The following is a 13,032-nucleotide window of genomic DNA, read 5'->3' on the forward strand; positions in this document are numbered from 1 at the left end:
TTATTTAAAAATTTATTTATTGATTTTAGGTGGAGGCTAATTACTTTACAATATTGTGGTGGTTTTTGCCACACATTGACATGTATTAGCCGTGGGTGCACATGAGTCCCCCCATCCTGAACCCCCCTCCCACCTCCCGCCTGACCCCATTCCTCTGGGTTGCCCAGAGCACCGGCTTTGAGTGCCCTGCTTCATGGATCGAGCTTGCACTGACCATCTATTTTACCTATGGTAAAATGCGTGTTTCAGTGCTGTTCTCTCAGATCATCCCACCTTCGCCTTCTCCCACAGAGTCCAAAAGTCTGTTCTTTATAACTGCATCTCTTGCATATAGGGTAATTGTTACTGTCTTTCTAAATCCCATATATATGCGTTAATATACTGTATTGGTGTTTCTGACTTACATCTCTCTGTATAACAGGCTCCAGTTTCATCCATCTCATTAGAACTGACTCAAGTGTATTTTTTTTTATAGCTGAGTAATATCCCATTGCGTATATGTACCACAACTTCCTTATCCATTCGTCTGCTGATGGACATTTGGTTGCTTCCATGTCCTACCTATTGTAAACCGTGCCTCAGTGAACACTGGGGTACATGTATCTCTTTCAATTCTGGCTTCCTTGGTGTGTATGCTCAGCAGTGGGATGGTTGGGTCATATGGCTGTTCTATTTCCAGTATTTTAAGGAATCTCCACACTGTTCTCCATGTGGCTGTACTAGTTTGCATTCCCACTAACAGTGTAAGAAGGTTCCCTTTTCTCCATACCCTCCCCAGCATTTATTTTTTGTAGACTTTTTGATGGCAGCCATTCTGACTGGCATGAGATGGTACTTCATTGTGGTTTTGATTTGCATTTGTTTGATAATGAGTGATGTTGAGCATCTTCTCATGTTTGTTAGCCATCAGTATATCTTCTTTGGAGAAATGTCTGTTTAGTTCTTTGGCCCACTTTTTGATTGGGTTGCATAACAATTCTTTTAAAGAAGTTCTGTTTGGAATTGATTCTCTCAACTCCCCTTAATCTGAAGATGTCTTTATTTCAGCCTTATTCTTAAAGGATATTTTTATGTATACAGAGTTCTGGTTTGGCACTTCCTTTACTTTTGCCTGTTAGAAGTGGCTCTCCATGCCTTTGGCCTTCAAGGATTCTGATGAGAAATTTGTGGTTTTTTGAATATTATTCCTCCATAATTAGCATATCATTGTTCTCTATCTGCTTTCACTTTTTTCCCTTTAGTTTTCAAAAGTTTGATGATAATGTATTTGTGCATGGATTCTTTTAGTTTTACTGAGCTTCTTGAATCTGTGAATTTATGTCTTTTGCCAAATTTGTAAAGTTTTCAACCATTATTTCTTCGTGCATTTAACTATTATTTCCCTGAGCATTTTCCTAATAGCTCTTTTGAAGTCTGCGTCATATAATTACAACATCTGTGTCATCTTGGTGCTGATGTCTCTTTGTCTTTCCCATGTAAACTGAGATTTTTACTGGTTCTTTATGTGCTGAGCAATTTTGGGTTCTGGCCTTAATGCTTTGAATATTATGTTACGAAACTTTGGGCCTTATTTAAGTCCTATGGGGAATGTTGCTAGGAGGCAAAAACCTGACTGGGTTTAGGCTGCGAGTGCTACCAGGCTTCTCTAGGTTTCAATTACAGGTTCATCTTCAGAGCCTTTGTGGTGCATTTCACATCTGTCCCACATGTGTGCTATGTAACTGGTGATCTGGGATGGGAGTGGTGGTCTATCTCTTAGTGCAGTTCTCCAAGTCTCTGGTTTGCTGTTTAAGAGCACATCCAGGCACGTGCAGCTTGATGGTGGGGCTTATCTTGAGCTTTTCTGGAGATTTCCCCCTCTGTGTGCATCATCTCTCTGGTACATTCTGATTGCCTGGGCCTCTTCTTTGTGATCTTCTGGTCAGAAAGCTGTGGTTTTAATTACCTTCTCTGCTGTGTACTTCCTCTGACTGCCATTGCTCCTGGCGTCAAGTAGTAGGAATACAGAGAGTAAAAAGGCAAGGACAATTTGCTCCCACTTTCTTGGGTTCATCACACCTGACCAGAGAAGAGGGTTCTCTTATTGGAGAGTTTTGGATTCCTGTGTAGCCCCAGTGCTGTGTCTGTGGCTGCCTATGCTGTCACCAGACTTCCTTGAGCCTGCGATGTATGAGATTGGAGAATGAAAAAAGAGGAAAAAGACCTGGGAGATTCACCCCAGTCTCTCTGAGCATTAGAACATTTCTCTCCTCTTTCACCCAGAAGTAGAGGGTTTTGCCTGGCTCTTTCTCTGTCCAGGCCCCAGTGTCTACTTCTGGGTTTTTTGAGTGTTGTGGGGGAAGCTGGAGGAAACATGGGAAACTCATTGCCAATGTGATGGTACTTTGAATTCTGATCTTCTATAATTCCCTTGCTACTATTTTTATTTTTATGTTTTTTTTTTACAATCCTCACATAACTTCTTTGTGAGATCTGTAAGGTTTTACAGTCTCATTCAACTGGAGAGCCATGGCAGAGTGGGTTTACTCCATCTCGCTCTGAAATGGGGGCTGTTGGTTTTTAATACCCAGCATTTAAGATGTATATGATTTGAAAGGATGAGGTAAGCCTTTCCATAATAACATGGAGAGGTCATGATATGTTGAAAAAAGAAATAAAGCAGGTCACAGGGCACTTTATGTGCTATGTCCTCACTTCTCCATAGTTGTATATATTTATACATAGAGAATTTAGTGTTTTAACATGCTTGCAGTTGCCAGTAACACAATACCCAAAAGTGCCTTGAACATTAAGGAAAATTTATTGTTGTGTGATGGAAAGTCTGAGCATTGTTGGTTCTAAGGTGGGCTAATTTACTGGTTCAAGAATGTCAGGGCTCTTAGTTTCCTACTCAGCAATTCTTTGGACTTTCTCTAAAGGTTACAAGATGACCACAGTACTTCAGTCTTCCTTTCCTTGGGTGGCAACGTCCAAAGTCAGGAAGAACCATCTCGTCTTGTGTTTGTCTTGTATCAAGGAGGGAATGTTTTCCTTAACTAGCCTAGCAAACTTCCCTTATGCTAATTGACAAAGATTAAATCATACTTGAGCTTAGCCAGTCTCTAGCACCTATAATGAAATTTCCTGTTTGAACTGTACTAGTCGAAATTTATCTCCTGAGTCTGGGAAAGGACTTCTGAAGTCTGTTGGGCTGCCAATGCTGAATCAAGGTCAAATTTATCTTCACAAAATGGAAAAAGGGAAAGGAAAGAAGGGACAAATAAATAGAATGATATCTCATGCATGTTGGATTAAAAGACTTAATATTGTTAAAATGTTCATATTACTCAGATGATGTACAGAGTCAATGCAATCCCTTTTAAAATCCCAGTGGCATTTTTTACAGAAATGGAAAATACTCCTAAAATTCATATGGGAACATAAAGGACCTTAAATAACCAAAATAATCTTGAGAAAGAAGAATAAATCTGAAGGAATGCTTCAACTTCCTGGCTTAAAAACATATTACAATTAAGAAACAATTTAATTTACAACTGCTTCAAAAAGAATAAAATACTTAGGAATAAATATTACCAAGGAGATGAAAGACTTGTATAATAAAAACTATAAGAAGTTGGTGAAAAGTGTTAAAGAAGATAAGAACAAATGTAAAGATCTCCAGTGCTCATGGATTGGAAGCATTAATATTGTTAAAAATGTCCATTCTACCCAAAGCAATCTACAGATTCAATACAATCCTTATTAAAATTTGAATGTCTTTTTTTTATAGAAATAGAACAAACAATCCTAAAATTTGCATGGAAATGCAAAAGACCTCAAGTAAACAAAATGTATATGAAAAAGAATAATAAAGCTGGAGGCATCATGGTACCTGATTTTGAACCATGTTACAAGACTACAGTAATCAAAACAGTATAGTATTAGCATAAAAGCAGATTTAAAGTTCAGTGGAATAGAATAGAGAGCCTATTAATAAACCCGTGCATGAAAGGTCAATTGATTTACAGCAAAGGAGCCAATATTTTATAGTGGAAAAAGAATAGTTTTATCAATAAATTGTGCTGAGAAAATTGGACAGTTACATGCAATAAAATGAAAACAGACCACTTTCTTACACCATACGAAAAACTATTCAAAATGGATTAGTGCCTGAATATAAAACCTGATATAAAACTCCTAGAAGAAAATATAGGCAGTAAACTCCTTGATGTTAATATTAGAAATGATTTTTTTTCTTTTGGACTTGACACCCAAAGCAAAGGCAACCAAAGCAAAAATAAGTAGGAGGGATACATTCAACTAAAAAGCTTCTGCTCAGCAATGGAAACAATCAACAAAATGAAAATCAAGTGTTAAGAAAATATTTGTAAATTATATATCTGATAAGGGGTTAATAGGCAAAATATATAAAGATCTCATACTACTCAGTGGCAAAAAGTCCAAAATGGGCAGAGAATATGAAGGGACATTTTTCCAAAGAAGGCATAGAAATGATAAACATATATATGAAAAGTTGCTCAGCATCACTAATCATCAGGAAAATGCAAATTAAAACCACTATGAGACACCCCACTCCTTTTAGGACAGTCATTATTTGAAAAAAGAAAAAGAAATTAACAAGTGTTGGTGAGGAAGTGGAGAAATTGGAAACCTTGTGCACTGTTGATAAAGATGGAAAATGATGCAGCTGTTATGGAGAACAAGGTGAAATTTCCTCAAAAAAATTAAAAGCAGAATTACAATATGATCTAAGAATCCCACTGCTGGGTATTTACCCAAAACAATTGAAGTGAGTGTCTGGAAGAGATATCCACACCCCTATACTCACTGAAGCATTGTTCACAGTGGACAAAGTGTAGAAACAACCTAAATGTCAGATGGTGGATGAATGGATGAACACAAGGTTACATATCCATACAAGGGTAGCTAGGCATAAAAGAGTTAGCCATCCATAGTTAGCCATAAAAATGAAGGAGATCCTATAATATGGATGAAACTTGAGGACATTATGCTCAGTTAAAGAAACAGTCACAGAAGGGCAAATACTGCATGATTCCCCTTATGTGAGGTGAATGGTGGTTACTTGGGGCTGTAGTTGGGGCAGGGAAGAATGGGAGCTTTTGTTTAACGGATATCAAATTATAGTCATGAAAGATGATTAAGTTCTAGTGGTCTGCTGTACAATATTGTGGTTATAGTTAACAATACGGTAATGTACATGCATACTTTTTTTAAGAAACAGATTTCATGTTATGTGTTTTTTAATGCATATGTATATGTGTGTGCACAGTGAATGTATACGTATAGCTGTTATACTCTGTTGTATAGCAGAAGCTAATATAATATTGCAAAGCAACTATACTCCAATACAAAAATGAAAATAAAAGGGGAGTGGGAAATGGTTTGGTAGACAATCATCTGGCATGGATGTTTGTACCAAGGCTGACCTTTTAATATCTCTGCTGCTGCTGCTGCTAAGTCGCTTCAGTCGTGTCCGACTCTGTGCGACCCCATAGATGGTAGCTCACCAGGCTCCCCTGTCCCCGGGATTCTCCAGGCAAGAAGACTGGAGTGGGTTGCCATTTCCTTCTCCAGTGCATGAAAGTGAAAAGTGAGAGTGAAGTCGCTCAGTCGTCTCCGACTCTTAGTGACCCCATGGACTGCAGCCTACCAGACTTCTCCATCCATGGGATTTTCCAGGCAAGAGTACTGGAGTGGGGTGCCATTGCCTCCTCCCACTAATATCTCTAGGGCATGTTTATTGGAGGAAACTTTCACCTTCTTGGTTTTGCTGCTTTCTACATCATTTTATATAACTACATAAAAATACATGTTTCCATTTTGAGAAAAGATAAAAAAAAAATCCTTGCTTTTATTCATTTTTCCATGGAGTCTGCCCAGGCTTTCTCTGCCTGCTGCCTTCTCTGGATGGCTGGAAGCATTCAAGGTCAGTCTCATAGTTTAGGATTTCAGTCTAATCCATCTTGTATTGTTTGCTGTTATGCCCTCTGCTTTTATTTGTCTTCTACCCCCAACTAGGATGTAAGCTCTTTGAGATCAGACGTATATCTTCTTCTTTCTCTAGGGCATCCAGGGCTGAGAACTTGGATGGAGCACACAAAAATTACTTATTAAGTGATTTGTAGAGTAGTCTGTTTCTGGGCAAACTGTTGGGAAAGGGGTTAATGTGTGGTCATTTGCTACCAATCCATTTATGAAAAAATATGATCATTTGTATTTGGATCTTAGAAGATAAGGCGCAATTCAAAGGACTGAAATTTTACCAGAAAGATCTAAGTGGGAAGCAAATGATAACAAAAACAAATCCTACTTAAGTCACTCAATAGTGCCTCCATTGAGCAAGCCTGCCTCTCAAAGGATTTTCATGTTAATGGACCAGGTACTTTGGTTCAGTCAATGAAGAAAATCACATATCAGTAAACAGGATTTGTGGCCATCAAGCCAGCAGCCACTGTGGCCACCCACAATTGTGCACCCCAAGGGGATTCAGGATGCAGAAATATAGGATACTGGTCCTAGATAGCTAAGATGCATATCAAAGGGATGATTTCACTGAGCCAGACTCTTGCACCTTCCCATACATACAAAAGTGCTAAATTCATTAACTTGAGATGTTGGATTTTCCCTAATTAATTATCTAATTATCTTTGATATTATGACTATCTGGTCTTTGCTGTAAAAACTCCTATATATCTAGTCTCCTCCCTTACCGTTTTGGAGCAGTCACTCAAAAGGTTCTGAGAGGCTGTCTTTTGGCCTAAGTCCTTAGAAAGTCTGCCAAATAAAGTTTAACTCTCAACTTTCAGGTTTTGCATTTTTTTTCAGTTGACTGTTTTCAAATGTTTTACTTTAGACTCACATGTTCTTTTCTGGTGGTCTGCAGGATGTATATTCAGTTCGTAACTCCTTAGTTACCCAGAATTTTTTTAAAATTTTCCAGCAACACACCTTAAAAAAATCAAATGATGTTGTATAGCTTAGTATATCTATTTTGGTTCAGTTCAGTTCAGTTCAGTTCAGTTGCTCAGTCGTATCCAACTCTTTGCGACCCCATGAACTGCAGCATGCAGGGTTCCCTGTCCATCACCAACTGCTGGAGCCTACTCAAACTCATGTCCATTGAGTCAGTAATGCCATCCAACTATCTCATCCTCTCATCTCCTTTTTCTCTGGCCTTCAATCTTTCCCAGCATCAAGGTCTTTTCAAATGACTCAGCTCTTCGCATCAGACAGCCAAAGTATTGGAGTTTCAGCTTCAGCATCAATCCTTCCAATGAGTATTCAGGACTGATTTCCTTTAGGATAGACTGGTTGGATCTCTTTGCAGTCCAAGGGACTCTCAAGAGTCTTCTCCAACACCACAGTTCAAAAGCATCAATTCTTCAGTGCTCAGCTTTCTTTATATAAGATAGGATATCTACTTTAGTTCAGTTCAGTTCAGTCATGTCCGACTCTTTGCGACCCCATGAATTGCAGCATGCCAGGCCTCCCTGTCCATCACCAACTCCCGGAGTTCACTCCATCGAGTCAGTGATACTATCCAGCCATCTCATCCTCTGTCGTCCCCTTCTCCTCCTGCCCCCAATCCTTCCCAACATCAGAGTCTTTTCCAATGAATCAACTCTTCACATGAGGTGGCCAAAGTACTGGAGTTTCAGCTTTAGCATCATTCCTTCCAAAGAACACCCCAGGACTGATCTCCTTTAGAATGGACTGGTTGGATCTCCTTGCAGTCCAAGGGACTCTCAAGAGTCTTCTCCAACACCACACACAGTTCAAAAGCATCAATTCTTCGGTGCTCAACTTTCTTCACAGTCCAACTCTCACATCCATACATGACCACAGGAAAAACCATAGCCTTGACTAGACAGACCTTTGTTGGCAAAGTAATATCTCTGCTTTTGAATATGCTATCTAGGTTGGTCATAACTTTCCTTCCAAGGAGTAAGCAAGCGTTTTTTAATTTCATGGCTGCAATCACCATCTGCAGTGATGTTGGAGTCCCCCTGATGTTGGAGTCCCCCAGAATAAAGTCTTTACACTGTTTCCCCATCTATTTCCCATGAAGTGATGGGGCTGGATGCCATGTTCTTAGTTTTCTGAATGTTGAGCTTTAAGCCAACTTTTTCACTCCCCTCTTTCACTTCCATCAAGAGGCTTTTTAGTTCCTCTTCACTTTCTGCCATAAGGGTGGTGTCATCTGCATATGTGAGGTGATTGATATTTCTCCCGGCAAACTTGATTCCAGCTTGTGCTTCTTCCAGCCCAGTGTTTCTCATGATATACTCTGCATATAAGCTAAATAAGCAGGGTGACAATTTATAGCCTTGACGTACTCCTTTCCTATTTGGAACCAGTCTGTTGTTCCATGTTCAGTTCTAACTGTTGCTTCCTGACCTGCATATAGGTTTCTCAAGAGGCAGGTCAGGTGGTCTGGTATTCCCATGTCTTTCAGAATTTTCCACAGTTTATTGTGATCCACACAGTCAAAGGCTTTGGCATAGTCAATGAAGCAGAAATAGATGTTTTTCTGGAACTCTCTTGCTTTTCTGATGTTTCAGTGGATGTTGGCTATTTGATCTCTGGTTCCTATGCCATTTGTAAAACCAGCTTGAACATCTGGAAGTTCACGGTTCGTATATTTCTGAAGCCTGGCTTGGAGAATTTTGAGCATTACTTTACTAGTGTGTGAGATGAGTGCAATAGTGTGGTAGTTTGAGCATTCTTTGGCATTGCCTTTCTTTGGGATTGGAACAAAAACTGACCTTTTCCAGTCCTGTGGCTACTGCTGAGTTTTCCAAATTTGCTGGCATATTGAGTGCAGCACTTTCACAGCATCATCTTTCAGGATCTGAAATAGCTCCACTGGAATTCCATCACCTCCACTAGCTTTGTTCATAGTGATGCTTTCTAAGGCCCACTTGACTTCACATTCCAGGATGTCTGGCTCTAGGTGAGTGATCACACCATTGTGATTATCTTGGTCATGAAGATCTTTTTTGTATCTACTTACATAACACTTTTTATCTCTGAAAGATAATGTTTTTTTTTATTTCTTTACATTACAGAATGTCCAAGTGAAAAGTACCTCTGACATGACTATAATCCCTTTAGATAGGGAAACAGGCTTAAAGAGAGGAAATGTTTTTCCAAGGTGTGTAGTTAACTATTGACAGTTTTGAGGAGGAATGATTCTTGACATTATCCCTTTGCCAGGCTGCTTCAGAAAATCTCATTTCCTTGAAGGGTTACTGCTTGTTTTGGCTACTCAGTAGAGTTGTCAGGGCAAACTAATTAAGCACGATTGTGAAACAAGTTAGAATTAATGTGTATATATTTCACTGCAAATGAGTGTACTAATTCTTTCTGGAAGAGATGCTAGAGAGTTCGAGGTGGTAGGCAGTTGAGTTTGAGATATCAGAGGACAAATCCAGAGGATAAAGGCACTGGGAAGTTGAATGGGCAAAACTTAGGAGAAAAATACCACCCACAGTGAGACTTCCCTGGTGGTCCAGTGATTAAGACTTCACCTTCTAAAGCAGGCGATGTGGGTTTGATCCCTGGTCAGGAAGCTAAGGTACTAAATGCTTGGGGACCAAAAACTCAAAAACATAAGGCAGAAGCAATATTATAACATATTCAATAAAGACTTTAAAACATGGCCCACATTAAAAAAAACCTTAAAAAAATATCAGCAACAGCTACAATCATGCTGCATGAAACAGATGTTGGAGGTGGGCACATTTCTTGGGATTATTGAGCTAAGACTGCCCTTTTTGCATCTTCTGTCTTGCAGGAGGTCTAAAGCCTTCACCAAGGTTTTTGTGAATTCATTTTTACTCTTACTTCTATTTACTTCTGGATAGGATTCTGGCTTTCCCAGATGGAAACCTAGCAGGACCCTGAGGGACCCTTCTGTATACAAAAGACCCTCCATGTCCCCTGTTTATTATTTGTAGGACAAAAAAAGGCTTATACAGTTAAATGCTACTCAGCCATGAAAAAGAACAAAATAATGCCATTTGCAGCAACATAGATGGACCTAGAAATGATTATACTTAGTGAAGTAAGTCAGAGAGAGAAAGACAGGTACTATATGATATCACTTATATGTGGAAACTAAAATATGACACAATGAATTTATCTATAAAGCAGACTCACAGACAGAGAACAGACTGTGGTTCCCAAATGGGAGGGAGGATGGGGAGGGATGAAGTGACAGTTTGGGATTGGCAGATACAAACTGTCATATATAGGATGGATAAACAGCAAGGTCTTACTGTTTAGCACAGGGAGCTATAGACCATATCCTGTGGCAAACCATGTGTAAAAGAATATGAAAAAGAATATGTATATATATATATATATATGTATGACTGGATCACTTTCTGTAAAGTAGAAATCAACTATACTTCAATAAAATAAAAAGAAAAGAAAAACAAAAAGATGAAAGAAAAAAAAAAAGGCTTTAGTCTCTTGAGCCTTCCCCAAGTTCCAAAGAGCAAACTCGAGTAGTTAATGTTTAGGACATGAGGGTCACAGGAATCCTATTTCCTCCTGGATGGATATGTATAACCATATGCTGTCTATCTCTGAGTTCTGTGGAACTAAGACTTCCAGTCAGATGGAGGCTGGTGACTCCATGCTGAACACAAGCAGGCAGGCCCCGGATTGATTGGAACTAGAAGGTGGAGATTTCAGAAATATCACCCTGGCATCTCACTATGAACCAGTCAGAAGGCCCATGAGCTGATCACGCATGCTGGACCCTCTCCCCTTACACTGTCTTTAAAATCTCTTGCCTGGAAAACATTGGGGAGTTCAAGTCTTTTGAGCACAGTCACCCATTCTCCTTGCCAAATTAAACCCTTCTCTGCTTCAAATTCTGATAATTTAGTTTGTTTGGCATCACCAGCCTCCAGGCACAGGAACTTGAGTTCAATAACAAAATTGTCATTTTCTGTTGTGCTTCTGGAAACTGCTCCATTATTCTTGCACTGGCCTTGATCCAAATGTGTGAAACAGATCTGTCTTATTTATTCATTTCCATTCAAGCAAACTCTCTAAGACTATTGGGCCATTTCAAAATGGCTCTTAACTGGTTAAATGTAGGACAATTATCCATCAGTAAAAGTAATAACTGGAAAATACTGACACATTAAATATCTTTAAATACACAAGTCCATAATGATGATTAATAATAATAACAAAGCTCATTTATAACCTTTGGATTTTAGAGAAACTATTATTTTTAAACAGGTCAAATAAAGGGAAAGTAACAATTCTTTACTCTGTCCTTTTCCTACTAACTGAACCTCAGAATAATCAAATAGTTGACAAGGGGAAATTTCTCTATAAATAGGTACAGAAGGAACAATAAATTAGAATGCCTCTGTTTTAAAAACTCTAATGAAATAATGATATAGGCATTGATCATCAATAATACTGATACCATAAAATGAGAAACAGCTGGATATTATGTAAAGTTTTCTATGCCATTTATGAGGTAGTCTTGTCAAAAGACATAAAACTATCTAAAGGTTGCTTGAGTTACAGTTTTCTTTTGTTTGGCAAGACTGCTTCATGAGTGGTGTTGAATACTTCCATCAGGAAGAATTTTCTTTAGGTTTCAAATATCCTAGGGAGGGAAAAAATGGACAAAGGTGAAGATGAAATGAGACTGACCGTGAGTTTGTAACTGTTGAATCAGAGTCATGGATACATAGGGCTTGGTTATTTTGCCTCACTAATGTTGGAAAACTTCCCTAATTTATATATTTCTCAGTCGTCCTAGTGTAGAATAAACGAAACAAAACAAGCATGCACATAGAGCAGTTCTTTACTGAAAACTCAGCAGTAATAGCAGGGGAGGCCACACCAAGCTTCTCATTGTGGTGAATTTAATACTGAATATTTAACTTCTTTGCATTAAAAATGCTCCTCAGCCTTTCCAGCAACTCAAAATCTACTACTGTGTTTGGTCTCCCCTCTGCCTATGATGTGGAGAAGCAATGGCACCCTACTCCAGTACTCTTGCCTCAAAAATCCCATGGACGGAGGAGCCTGGTGGGCTGCAGTCAATGGGGTCACGAAGAGTCAAACATGACTGAGCGACTTCACTTTCACTTTTCACTTTCATGCATTGGAGAAGGAAATGGCAACCCACTCCAGTGTTCTTGCCTGGAGAACCCCAGGGACGAGGGATCCTGGTGGGCTGCCGTCTACTGGGTCTCACAGAATCGGACACTACTGAAGTGACTTAGCAGCAGCAGCAGTAGCTGCCTATGATGACTCCCCATCTCCAGCAATGCCAGAAAAAAATCCTGCTGCTTTATTATGTAGAGATTTAGCAGGTCCTAACCAGGAATTCAGGCTTTCCAGGTAGCATCAGTGGTAAAAAACCCACCTGCCAATGCAGGAGACGTAAAAGATGTGGGTTTGATCACTGGGTCAGGAAAATCTCCTGGAGGAGGGCATGGCAACCCACTCCAGTATTCTTGCCTGGAGAATCCCAGGGATAGAGGAGCCTGGTGGGCTACAGTGCATACAGTTGCAGAGTTGGACGTGATTGAAGTGACTTAGCACACACACACACACACAACCTGGCACTCAAGTCTAAACCTTCTTTGGCAAATCCAATGTTTCATTGATTGTAACCCCAGATTTCACAGCTCCCTTCTGGTCTTCAATAGGGTAAAGATGAACCTGATACAACCAATGACGCCTTCAGGCAATGCTCTAAAATGAGAAACGTATTTCCCACAGCAGGTATGGGGATGGATCATACAGTTCCACTGCATCGTCTAACTCAGGGACCCAAGTTCCCTTGGGCTGGTGCCCCAGGCCTGGCCCAGGGAATTGTCTGGGATGACGAGAGGGAGTGTGGAAGAGACTACAACCACAGGAGCAGACCTGGAAGCCGCACCCATCACTCCAGATCACAGTCATCCACAGGAGTCTGGTTGCAGGACCCCACTAGCTACATACAACCTGGGGATATAGCCTCTCTGA

The sequence above is a fragment of the Ovis aries genome, chromosome 2 (assembly GCF_016772045.2).
Source record: "Ovis aries strain OAR_USU_Benz2616 breed Rambouillet chromosome 2, ARS-UI_Ramb_v3.0, whole genome shotgun sequence".
NCBI classification, from domain to species: domain Eukaryota; kingdom Metazoa; phylum Chordata; class Mammalia; order Artiodactyla; family Bovidae; genus Ovis; species Ovis aries.